We start from the raw sequence: 12,534 nt of genomic DNA, 5'->3' as shown, positions 1-12,534 counted from the left end.
AATGAAATCATTAACGTGTCTCTTGGTGGAAGCATTCCTTGCTCTGGAACTAAGACTTCTAGACTAGTAGAGCATAAGTTCACAGGACAGGAGGCAAAACTTTTGCTAGTGGGTCACTAGGGGTAATAGCAAATGGTTCCATTTTAATTTCTAGCCCTTGACTCCTGGACTCATGAATCTTGACTATGGGAGAAACAGCACTATGTATTGGACACTGAATTAGAATATATACAGCCTCCTGGAGAACGTTGCCTCAGCCCCGCAAAGTATTGTCATCTAGCCTGTGTCATACCCGAGTCACTTCAAAAGGCCATTCCACCGTTCTATCAAACCACCTGTTTCAGGATGATGGGGAACATAGTAAGACCAGTGAATTCCATGCTTCTTACAATGCTTATACCATGACAGTGGATAAGGCATTCTGTCAGTCCACAGATGGTAGTTTTGGCAGAAGAATTGCATGCAGGAAAGGCAAATCCATATCCAGAGAAAGGGTCTAGTCCCATGAACACAAAACACTGCTCATCCCATGATGGAAGTGGTCCAATGCAATCAACCTGCCACCAGGTAGCTGGCTGGTCACCCCATAAAATGATGCCATATTTTGGGACTTGGGTTTGGTGTCTGCTGCTGACAGATTGGGCACTCAGCAGTGACTGTAGCCAGGTCAGCATTGGTAAGCAGAAGTCCGTGTTGATGAGCCAAGGCCTAACCTCCATCCCTGCAACCATGGCCACTTTGTTCATGAGCCCATTGGGTGACGACAGGAGTGGCTGACTGGTATGTACAGAATGGATCATCCTATCCACTTGGTTATTAAAACCTTCCTCTGCTGAGGGTATTCTTTGGTGAGCATTCACACGGGACACAACTATCTTCACTTTTTTGCCCATTTAGGGAAGTCTATCTATATACCTCTTTCCCAGACTTCTTTGTCACTAATTTTCCAGTCACATTCCTTCCAAGTCCCTAGCTATCCTGCCAAACCATTGGCCATGGCTCATGAATTGGTATATAATTGCACGTCTGGCCATTTCTCTTCCAAAGCAAAGCGAACAACAATGCTCAAAGTTCTGCTTAATGCTAGGATTTTCCTTCACCACCTTTCTTCAGGGACGTCCCAGAAAGGGGATCTAGGGCCGCAGCTGTGCACTTTCAGGTGGTGCTGGCATATTGTGCAGAACCATCTGTAAACCAGGTGCAAGTTTCCTCTTCCTCAGTCAACTGATTTTCGGGAACTCCTCATGAGGCCATAAGTGCCGGCTGGGAGAGAGAAGGTAATGTAGGAGGAACGGGAGCCATGGGCACGTGGGCCACTTCCTCATGTAACTTCCTGTGCCTTTAGGGCCTGCTCAAGCCCAATCTCATATTTACTACTTTCATGTGATGATGGAATATACTGCACACAACCAACTTTATGGCTTGGTGAGTCAGACAACATCCAGTTCATGATGGCCAGCTCAGTCACATGGTAACTTGGTGAGCCATGGGTAAGCATTCAGTCTCTACTAGGACCCAGTAGCAGGCAAGTGTCTCCAAGGAGAGTAGTTATTCACATAGGATGGCAGAACTTTGCTCCAAAATCCGAAGGGTCTATGCTGTGATTCACATGGAAGGACCTGCCAAAGACTCCCAACAGCTTTCCTATCTGCCACTGACACTTCAAGCACCATGGGATCTGCTGGGTCATGTGGCTCCAACGGAAGAGCAGCCAGTGCAACATCCTGAACCAGTTGCAGAGCCTTCTCTTGCTCTGGACTCAATTTAAAACTAGTAGTTTTTTGGGTCACCCAATAAACAGCCTGGAGTCACACATTCTGAGGATTATGTTGCCTCTGAAATCCAAAGAGGCCCACTAAGCATTATGCCTGCATTTTGATGGTAGAAGGGGACAGATGCAACACTTATCTTTCAACTTAGAAGGGATATCTTGACTTGCCCTATACCACTGGACCCCTAGAAATTTCACAGAGGTAGAAGGCCTCTGAACGTTTGTCAGATTTCTTTCCTATCTTCTGACACAGAATTAGTGTTACTAATACGTCTATAGCAGTTGATAATTCTTGCTCACTAGGTCCAATAAGCATACAATCATCAATGTGATAGACTAGTGTGATGTTTTGAGGAAGGGAAAGGTGATCAAGAACTCTGTGGACTAAATTATCACATGAGGTTAGGGAGTTGCTATGTCCCTAAGGTAGGACAGTCCTGACCCCATTATGGTTCTCTGACTGAATATAGTGCTTTGTCTCTCTCTCTCCTTTCCATGTGGTAAACTAACCCAAGTCTGCCCCTTAGGGCAGGCCTCTCTCTCCTCTTCATAAAATGGGCCCTTGGGTATTCTCATTGTAATAAGCTGAATAATGGTTCCCCAGATATTTCCACATCCTAAATCTGGAACCTGTGAATACTACCTCATATGGCAAAAGGGACTTTGTAGATGTGATTAAGGATTTTGAGATGGGGAGATTATCCTGGATTATCTGAATGAGTCTGATATAATCACAATGGTCTTTTTAAGAGTGAAGCAAGAGGAGTCAGAGTCAGACAGAAGGTGATGTGATGATGGAAACAGAGATTGGAGTGATGTGCTTTGAAAATGGAGGAAGGGTCACAAGCCAAAGAATATAGGAAGCTACTAGAAGTTGAAAAAGTCAGGGAAACAGATTCTCCCCACAGAGCTCCCAGAAGAAAACAACACTGTCAACACTTTGATTTTCGTTCAGTGAAACTGATCACAAACTTCTTACCCCAGAACTGTAAGGGAATAAATTTCTATTGTTTTAAGCCACTGTTGGCGGTAATTTGTTACAGCAGCAGTAGGAAACTAACACACCCTGCTTAGAGCTTTGAGGTCAGCCTGTGCTGTGAACTGTGATTGTGGAAAGTGAGGAGGACATTCTGTGACTCCCCAGAATCCATTCCACCTTCCCCCATTAGACTTTAGCCATGTAACCTGGGGAGTTCATCCCCGGAGTGGGTCCTGATTAGTTCAAGCCCAACTCCATTAAAGTTGGTTGATTCAGAAATACAAGCCTGAGTCAATCAGAGCATGGAATTATCCTGCAACAGGAATTAATGTAGAAATGGGCACATGACCCAACTTGAGCCAATGAGATGCAGGGAGAACAAAGAAAGACAGTCTCTCTTTTTCTGCTTTCTGTTTCACTGAGAAAGTAGAAGCAATCAAGAATCTTTCTCAATCTCACACCATCATATATAGCCATTTATTGCACCTGTGCCCATATACTCTGCTTTTTTCCTTGATACTAAGGATGAAGAGTCAGTGATTGTCCTTCAGATCTCACCCCTCTTACCTACCTAAGGACACACGGCCCCAGCTCCACATCCCCCCAACCCAATCTTCAGCGTCATGAATTTCCCCCTCTCTACTAGACTCTTCTCATCAGCATAAAAATACATTTTATTTTCCCCATCTTAAAAACCCTCCTCTTTTAAGAACCACTGGTGTGTATACTTTAAATGGGTGGATTGTATGTATGTGAAATGTATCTCAATGGAGCTATTATTTAAAAAAAGAAGATGTTCACCTGTGCTCAGAACTCTTGGGTGCCCTCAGCATTTCTCAGGACAGGCAGGAGGAAACCCTGCCTGTGCTACTTCCTGCCTATCTCCGGAACAGCCCCTTTGGCACAGCACCTCGGGGGCTGCCTGACACACAAGGGCTCTCTCTCCTTCCTGCCCTCTGCCCGGCAACCCTGTCTCTGAAAAAAAAAAAAAAAAAAAAGGATGTGGGCAAATATGATATTTTAAGCATTACAAATTGGGTAGACTAAGTCACAATGATTTTTCAACTGCTTTAATGAAAAATCTGAAAACATCTGCAAACTTATTCCATAAAAATGATATAAATAGCGTCTATTCATTAATAAAAGTATGATAAAGTAGAAAATAAAAGAAAATCCATTAAAAACACCCTCTCTCTTGACATCACTCCTCTCTTCAGTTGCTACTTTAGTCCTCTCCTGCCCTTTGCACCGCAGTTTATTTACAAAAATTGTCTCTACTATTTTTCTTCAATCCGTCTTTTCCCATACTCTATTGAACTTACTTCATGCAAGCTATCACCTCACCACTTTGATAAAAACTGTTCTTCAGGGTCACCAGTAACCTCCATGATGTTAAATTCAAGGTCAGTTCTCAGTCCTGATCTTACTTGTCCTGTGAGCCATATTTGACAGTTTACCATTTCCTTGTTATCCCTGTTTTCAGTCAACTATTGCTACAACAGTGCTGTGTAACAAACCACCTCAAACTCAGTAGCTTATAATATTTATATTTTTGCTTATTCCTCTGTGTGTCACATGAAGGGTCTTCTGATCTAGGCTGGGCTCAACCGGGCTAGGCCTCAAGCAGAAGGATGGGTTCAAGTCTGCTCCACAAGTACTCCAATCTTTCTTGGACCAGCGTGTCAACGAGGTCATGTTTCTTCCATGTTGATGATATACTTCAAGTGGGCAAGTGGAAACACAGAGTCCCTCTAAGGTCTGGAGTCAGAACTACCACTGGTGCTTCCACCAACATTCTATTGGCTAAAGAAAATCTTGCCTTTGAGCCCCAAATCAAAGGGCCAGTAGATATCTTTTACCATAAGGGAGAGTACTTGCAAAGTCATATGGCAAAGAGCATGGAGACAGGGATGGATGAAGACTAGGGTCTATTATTTAATCTACTATGACCCTCTTTGAATCACTTTCTCCATTGGTTTCTGGAATACTACTTTCTAGTAGTTTTACTCTTACTCCGTTGGCTGCTCCTTCCCAGCTGTGGAATTGTGACGCCTCAAGGCTCAGTCCTTGGACTTCGTCTCTAGCTGTAGTGATTCATTTGCTGATCTCATCTAGTTTTATGGTTTTAAAAATTGTCCATGTGCTGATGACTCCTCAACTTATGTCTTCACTCTGACCTCTCTCCTGAACTGCAAACTCATATACCCAACTGTCTACACTTGAATGTCTAACAGTAACTTCAAACTTAATGCATCCAAAACCAAGCTCTGCTCTTCTCTTTGAACTGTCTCCCATATAAGAAATGCCAACTCTTTCCTCCCAGATGCTCAGGTAAACCCTTGGAGCCATTCTCCCCTCTTCTCGTTTTCCTGTCACCATTATCTCTTACATTTTAATAGCCTCCTCCTCCCTAGAATCTGTTTTCAATACAGCAGCTAGAGCAAGCTTTTAAAAATATAGGAAAAGGTCATTCTTCTGCCCCAAACCCTTCAATGGCCCCCAACTCACTCACAGGACAGTCCTCGTATCACTTAAAGCCCTGTAATCTGATCTGTTATTTTTTGACCCTATTTCTTCTCACCTGTTCATTCACTCTGCTTCAACTGCATGAACTTCCTTGGTGTTCCTTGAACATGCCAACTATCTCCTGCCCCAGGGCCTTCGTATTTGTTGTTCCCTCTTCTTGGAACATTCTTCCTCCAGGAATACTCATGCTTGCTCCTTCACCTCATTCAGATATTTGCTCAAATGTTACCTTTGTGATGAGACCTTGCCTAACCATCACATTTTAAATTACAGCCCCTAAATTCTTTACCCTGCTTTTCCCAGCTCTTATTTTTTCCATAGCATTATTTACCACCATCTGGCCGATCACAGATTTTACCTACTTGTTTATTGTCTATTTCTCCTAGGTGGATATATAAGTTTCATGAGAGCAAGAATTTTTTTGTTCACTAATGTATCCTCAGAATGCAGAATTGTGCCTGGCACTTGATATGTACTCAATAAATATTTGAGAAGTGACGAGTTGGATAGATGACATTAAAGAATTTGGTTAACCTGCATAGTGATATATAATCTGCTTCATTTATTGTGGTTGAGCTTAATGATTACTAAAACTGACCTGATATACCTTAAATGTCTCAATAAAAAGTGACTACCTAACAAGCGTTATTAGCATACTGGGTTTGGATGGAATCACCCAGGAAGTACATACACATGGAGAAAAGAGGGCAAGGATTCCCTTGTTCTTCCTTCACTCACCCGTCTGGCTACTTTCTATGCCTCCTTAAAGCACTGCTATTTCTTAGAAACCATTTCCAGTAAAAACACTGGGGCTACAAGGAGTTATTTCACCTGTGAAGAATTAGTGTCAAGGCAAATGTGAGCTCCAGAGGAGATCTGGGTCTCACTGTGAGCACAGGCATCAATTCCACTCCTGGCATTCAAGCAAAGGTGCTGGAGTTACAGAAGGTGGTAGAGGGTAGGTGTTAAAAGCCCAGACACCAGAGCCAAAACACCGTGGCTCAAATTGTGGCTCCACATTTAATAGTCATGGGACCTTGGGCAAGTAACCTAACTTTTCAGTTCCTCAGTTTTATCATCTGTGAAATGCATTTAATAACAGTACCTACCTCAGTTACTGGGAGGATTAAATGAATTAATGTGGATAAGGCACTTATGACATATATATAGTACTATACATCATTTACATGGTATATAGTAAGTACTGTGTGACAGTGATATCGCTATTTGAAGCTAGGATCATATTGTTTGAAACATGGAGCCATCGCCTCCTTGAATGCTTACCCAGGGCTGGGCTACACACTGCTTCGTGTTCCCAGAGCACCCTGTATGCACTGCCCTTGGAGGACTCACAACATTGTGTTGACATTATCTGTTTATGAATCGGTCTCCCTACTAGACCATAAACACTCAATATTTAGGGCCAGGCCTAATTCATTTTGGTAATGTCTGCCTGGTATGGCATCTGGCACCTGGAAAACACACCTGTGTCTACAGGGGCCAGGTCCTTAACTGAGTAAAACAGCTAGACGTAAATTAACAAAAGGAACGGTGGAGAATAATTGCCCTTTGGCAATACTAAGTGGCAGCAACTAGGCAGCTTCAGCCTATTATCATGTGAAAAAACATAGGCTGGGGCCTTCACATCATCTGATTTTCCAAAGAAGCCCTCTATTCGTTTTCTATTGCTGTAACAAATTATCACAAATTTAGTAACTTAAAACAACGCAAATTTATTATTTTATGGTTCTGCAGGTCATAATTCCGGCACGGGTCTTACTGGGCTCAAATCGAGGTGGTGGCGGGGCTGCATTCTTTCCTGGCGGCTCTAGGGGAGAATGTGTCTCCTCACCTTTTTCACCTTCTACAGGGTGCTCACATTCCTCGGCTTGCGGTTCCCTTGCTTCATGTTCAAAGCTGGTTATGGCTGGTTCCATCCTTCTCACATTGCATCCCCGCAATCTCCTTTTCTGTCTCCCTCTGGCATTTTTACGGATAGTACTCTTGTGATTACATTAGGCCCACCCACACCATCCAGGAAAAGCTCCCATTTTTAAGATTAGTTGATTAGCAATCTTAATTCTATCTGCAGCCTTAAATCCACTTTGCCATGTAAATTAATGTATTCACAGATCCCAGGCATTAGGACATGGATATCCTTGGGGTGCCATTATTCAGCCTACTATGAACCCCAAATATGGATATAAAAATAAACTGTGGATTGCTCTATTATGTCATCTCTGATATAGGGCCTTTCATTTGTTGGGGTGCTTTCTTTCTCTCACGTTGTTGGCCCTTCTCACATACTTGGCTGTTTGTGGTGGTAAGCTCATCTTCTGTGGGAGATTTCTCCTGCAAACACCTTGGGTCTCGGGGACCTCAGGAACTGTGGCTGTGTTGGTTTCTCTTGAGGTGGTCTTGGAGCTGTGGTGGTCTTCCACATAACAGCTCCAGTGGTGTCTCAGCACTGTGGGGCAGAATCTTGTGAGGGAGAAATCTGGATTCTTCTTGGACAGAGTCTCCTTCTCTCCCACACCCTGACTACAGCAGGACGAGACTATTTGCATTTCCCCCAATAGAAGAGGCCCTTTCAGTTCCCAAGTTTATTCGACCTTCTTTTAAGACACTGTCAAACAAAAGAAGCAGCAGATATGAGAGGCTGAATATCAACATTATCGGGCGAAAACGAACTTGCTTGTTATTGAGCAGGCAAAATTAGTCTTGTCTCCCAGGTAACCTTTGTACATCCCATACCAGAGGCCTTCCCCAGTTCTTGATAATAATAACGGCTGACTTTGACATAGCATTTATCACGCGCCAGAAGCTGTTCGAAGCGTTTGGCATATATTAACTCATTTATTTCCCACAACTCTTAATATCCCCACCTTGAAAAGGGGTTTACAGAGGTTAAATGACTTCTCCTGGATTACTCAATGTTTTATTCTGAGCAACAACATCAAAACGAAGACAAAATATAAACGAGAAGACGATGTCAACAGAAATTACGCACAAATACCACTTAGCTCAAACAGCTTTCACTCATTTCTTTCCTTCAATAGGCCAAGCAAAAACCACAAGAAAGAAAGAGATAGCTGGAGGAAGGCACGTGTCACACGCTTGGGAACTGGCTAGTGCCTCTCACTGCCTCAGCTTATTCGCAGCCAGTAGGTCTGGCGGTTTCTACTGGCAGAGGTCTGTGCTCCAATCTTCACTGGGGGTAGGAGTTGCTTTACGGTCAGACTGCGGCCGTCCGCAACGGCTCAGACAGTCACAGGGATCGCCGTTCATCATGACTTGGCCGGCTGGCCCCATGTTCTGATTGGGGAGGTTGAGCACCCTGGGTGTGCCTCACAATCTATTGGCTTGCAGTTACATCAGCCCTATTCTGATTGGCTACACCCAGTTACGGAAGCCATTACATCATTACAGATGCATTGTTGGCTAAGTATACCATTCCTGATCAATACATTCCAGAACTTTTGAACCTTTCCAAACTTGTTTATGACTTTGGGGGGAGGGTAGCAGGTGTTTATCTCTTTTGAGAGAGGAACCTATATGCTAATACTTAATAGGGTATACATGTATGATTTTAATTAATTTTGGAAAAAGTAGTTACAAGGAAAAGAACAATTTTGGTGGGAAAGCTTATTTACCATTTTTTAAGTACAGCAAGTAGGTTTTTATTTGTCCTTGTTAAAATGTAGGATGTGGCGTCCTTTAATCACACACAGCTGGTTAGTGACAAAGCTAGGATTCATATCCAAGCAGTCTAAATGCAGAATCCACATTCTTACCTACTATATTATATTGCCACCCTGCTTGGAACTAACACTTCATGTTGAACTGACTACTCCCAAGTGTACAGACCATACCAGAAAAAATCCAAGTTATTAGTGGGCAGAAGTCAGATATCTTGGGAGCAGCATCCAGAGGACCCTGCTACCTAAGAGATATTTTATAAAGCAACTGAAAATTTCAATGGGGAGATTTTTAAATTACTATAATTTTCCTGCCTTGTGTTAAGTTGTTTTGCTTTTTCTTTTAATAAAACTTTTTCTGATACCATGCAGTTAGCATGATTACAGTTGTTGGAATTGTTGCCTACCTATGGCCTTACAAGAAAAGATTCTCTGGGTTTCTGGATGGAACTTTGGCTAAAATTTCTCTTAGCTTGGTAATACCTTCATAGAGAAATCTGGGCCCTTGGCACGAAGGGCATTTCTGACATAAGAAATCTTCTTTTAAGGTCAAGGTGAGGAAATGGTACTGCTTCAGCCAAATGATAGCTCTAGCCTTGTGCTTTTGAATTTGCAGAGGCATTGCATAGAGCATCGAAGAATAAGTGGACTTAGTACATCCAAGATACTACCAGTGAACTTGGACCTGGGGCAGGTCAATGAGAAGTATATGGATAGAATAACCACACTAATTGAAATATGGAGACTGCACAAGTTTATGATTGTGTAACTTACAAAGTGTGTCCATATCATCTCTATGGGGGAAAAACAACAAAATCCAGAAGGCAAGAGCCCTTTGAATTGGTGGCTCGCTCTTTTGTGTCAACAATATGGCTTTAGAGTGCTATGTGCTCATGTTTTTATATCACTTGGATGTGATTTTTCTGAAAACATTTTTGAAAATGGTGAGATGCTCCACAACTATGATCCTCAACAATTCTTGGAGATAGGGCCAGTATAGAATCTTGAATTTTCAGATAAAAAAACAAACTTGATCTTTCTTTGCTTAAGATTCCTGTTACATGTAAATATGTGGACATTTATTCCCAGTTACTATCTTTGTCATAAAGGAATTTATATGGAGATGGCTATCAACAGTGGCTATGAGTTCCTGTCAACACTTATGTATGCCACATAAGAGAAAGAAAAACACACTCAAGGAGTGCTTACAAAACACCTGGGTCTTTTAATCCTCACAACACTACAATAGAACCAGAATTTTAGAATAACACAGCTGAAGCATAGCTACCAAGGTTAGCCACCAAATAATCATCAGAGATGTATTCAAGCCCAGGCTTGTTTGACTCCAAGCTTTGCTCTTTTCACCAGGGTATAGCACATCCCTCACGGAATTGTTCAGCTGTGAAAGATTAGGTAATGATTTCTCCCCTTTCGTGTCTAGAGTTCAAATTTTTAACCCATATAAACCTAAACCTTATGAATACTTAATGTTAAGTACTTTTATTCCTTTCCACTGGAGGGGAAAAAAGCAATTTCCAATGGATCGAATGCATTTTCAGACATACTTTACCAGTAGAGCAGTTTAAGGCAATTCAGCCTATTTCCATCTAGCAGAAATTTTCTTATTTATTTTCTACTGATAAACGAACACAATAGACACATTTTGAATTGGGGGTGAACATTACTACTTCTTCTTGATTTATGAGTAACTTGCCTTGGGGGACCAGGTGAGATAATTCCTTATGCCTCCCATTCAGGTAGAAGGCCGTAGTTAAGGAAGCACAAGGTAAGTTAGGGACATCTAATGCCTCATGTTGATTTACCCCCAGTCCTCAATGCTATCCTGTGCTGTGCATTAATTTAAGATTCAAAAGCAGCAGAATGTGTGTTGTAGACAGATTTTAGTTGCACTGATACAGTTTTCCTATCCAGCCACACATTTGTTAATTTGTGAACAATGGCACAAATTTATAAAACAGATGGATAATGTTAGGGTTATAATCTGTAACCCCAGATTAGATGACAATAAATGTTACTCATAATATTAATTATGTTCTGACCTTGTTGTATTTAGATGGTAGTCCTAAATAAACTGATCTATTTATTTAGATGGGAATATTAACACACACTAATTATATTTAATAATGAACATGTGAAACAACAATTTATCACCTGGTTCAATATTCTGCAATGCTAAATTTCTATTTGGCCCATCTAAATCTTGCATATTTCTTAGGCCACAGAATCTTTGTCTGTGTCTACTGTATTGGAATGGTGCTGTTTCTCCAAATTTCCACAATGCCTAGTTTACTTTAACAGGAGGCAGGTAATGGAGACCTCACTGAGATTATCCCACGCACTGATACACCTCTTTTTGTTGGGCGGGAGGCGGGGGTAGTGGGGGAAGATTAGCCCTGAGCCAACATCTGCTGCCAATCCTCCTCTTTTTGCTGAGGAAGACTGGCCCTGAGCTAACATCTGTGCCCATCTTCTACTTAATATGTGGGAGACCTGCCACAGCATGGCTTGCCAAGCGGTGCCATGTCCGCACCCAGGATCTGAACCAGCAAACCTTAGGCTGCCGAAGCAGAATGTGCGAACTTAACCACTGCGCCACTGGGTGGGCCCCTGATACATCTCTTGATGGTAGACAAAGAAAGTAGGCAGAGGAAAGAGAGAAAAAGTAGTTGTTGAAGAATGGCGTCTGAAGGTGAATGATGAATAGCAAACAAGTTTTCATCTTAGTTTGGGAGGGGGAGGGAAGAGGGCTAAGAGGAATGGAGAAGAGAAGTTCAGCTAAAAATAATTTGAAAGAAAGGAACATTTCATACTTATTTGAGTCAAGCTTAAGGGGAGAAATAAAAGTACAGAGATAATAGAATAGAAAAAACCATAATTTTAATAGTTAACAATTATTGAACTATTAATTTGATTTTGCAGAGGGAAACCCGGCACAGAGTGGTTAAATAGCTTCTCCAAATTTACGTAGTTAGTGAATGGCAAAGCTTGAATTCCAGTCTTGGCAATCTGAACCACTATTTTAAAATGGAGTATTAACAAAGCACACAGAGTGAGAAAACTTATAGCGAGGGGACATTAGAGACCAAGGGAATATCTTGAGGGGGGCAGTGAGGGGGAGACCGGGGACTGCATTTAAAACAATTACCAATGGGCTAAATATAGTTATGTTGTATTAACGGTCAGAGCGCTTTGTATTTATTAGATCATTTAATTCCGCTAACAATTCTGTGAGGACAATTTTCAGACGAGGACACTTGATAGGTGATAAACGATACCTTCTCTTCTTGCACTGAGATACATCTCAATAGCTGGCTCTGGAGCAAGATAAGGAAGACTGAAGGAGACTTGGCAACAGAACGGACCACGGCAAGGTAAGCAAGTTGAAAACGAGAAATGCAGGAAGTTTCCTATTTAGGCAGAGGCTACTTCCAGCTTTCAAATCTCCCCAGCCGGCCCGCCAAGGCGTCACAAAGCCCGCCCCCCAGTCACAAAGCCACGCCCCCTTCCGTGGCCGTTCTCTGAGCTCCCAATACTTCCCT

At 42.2% G+C, this 12,534-nt stretch overlaps 1 pseudogene; it reads right to left on the bottom strand.

Annotated features, from left to right (window-relative positions):
* Nucleotides 1-1,099: 1,099 nt before the first annotated feature.
* Nucleotides 1,100-7,213, bottom strand: LOC123281377 (uncharacterized; annotated as a pseudogene).
* Nucleotides 7,214-12,534: the final 5,321 nt, after the last annotated feature.

Source organism: Equus asinus, chromosome 27 (genome assembly GCF_041296235.1).
Source record: "Equus asinus isolate D_3611 breed Donkey chromosome 27, EquAss-T2T_v2, whole genome shotgun sequence".
Lineage (NCBI taxonomy): Eukaryota > Metazoa > Chordata > Mammalia > Perissodactyla > Equidae > Equus > Equus asinus.
Note: the sequence above shows the minus strand (reverse complement) of the source record. Positions and strands in the feature narration are given on the sequence as shown.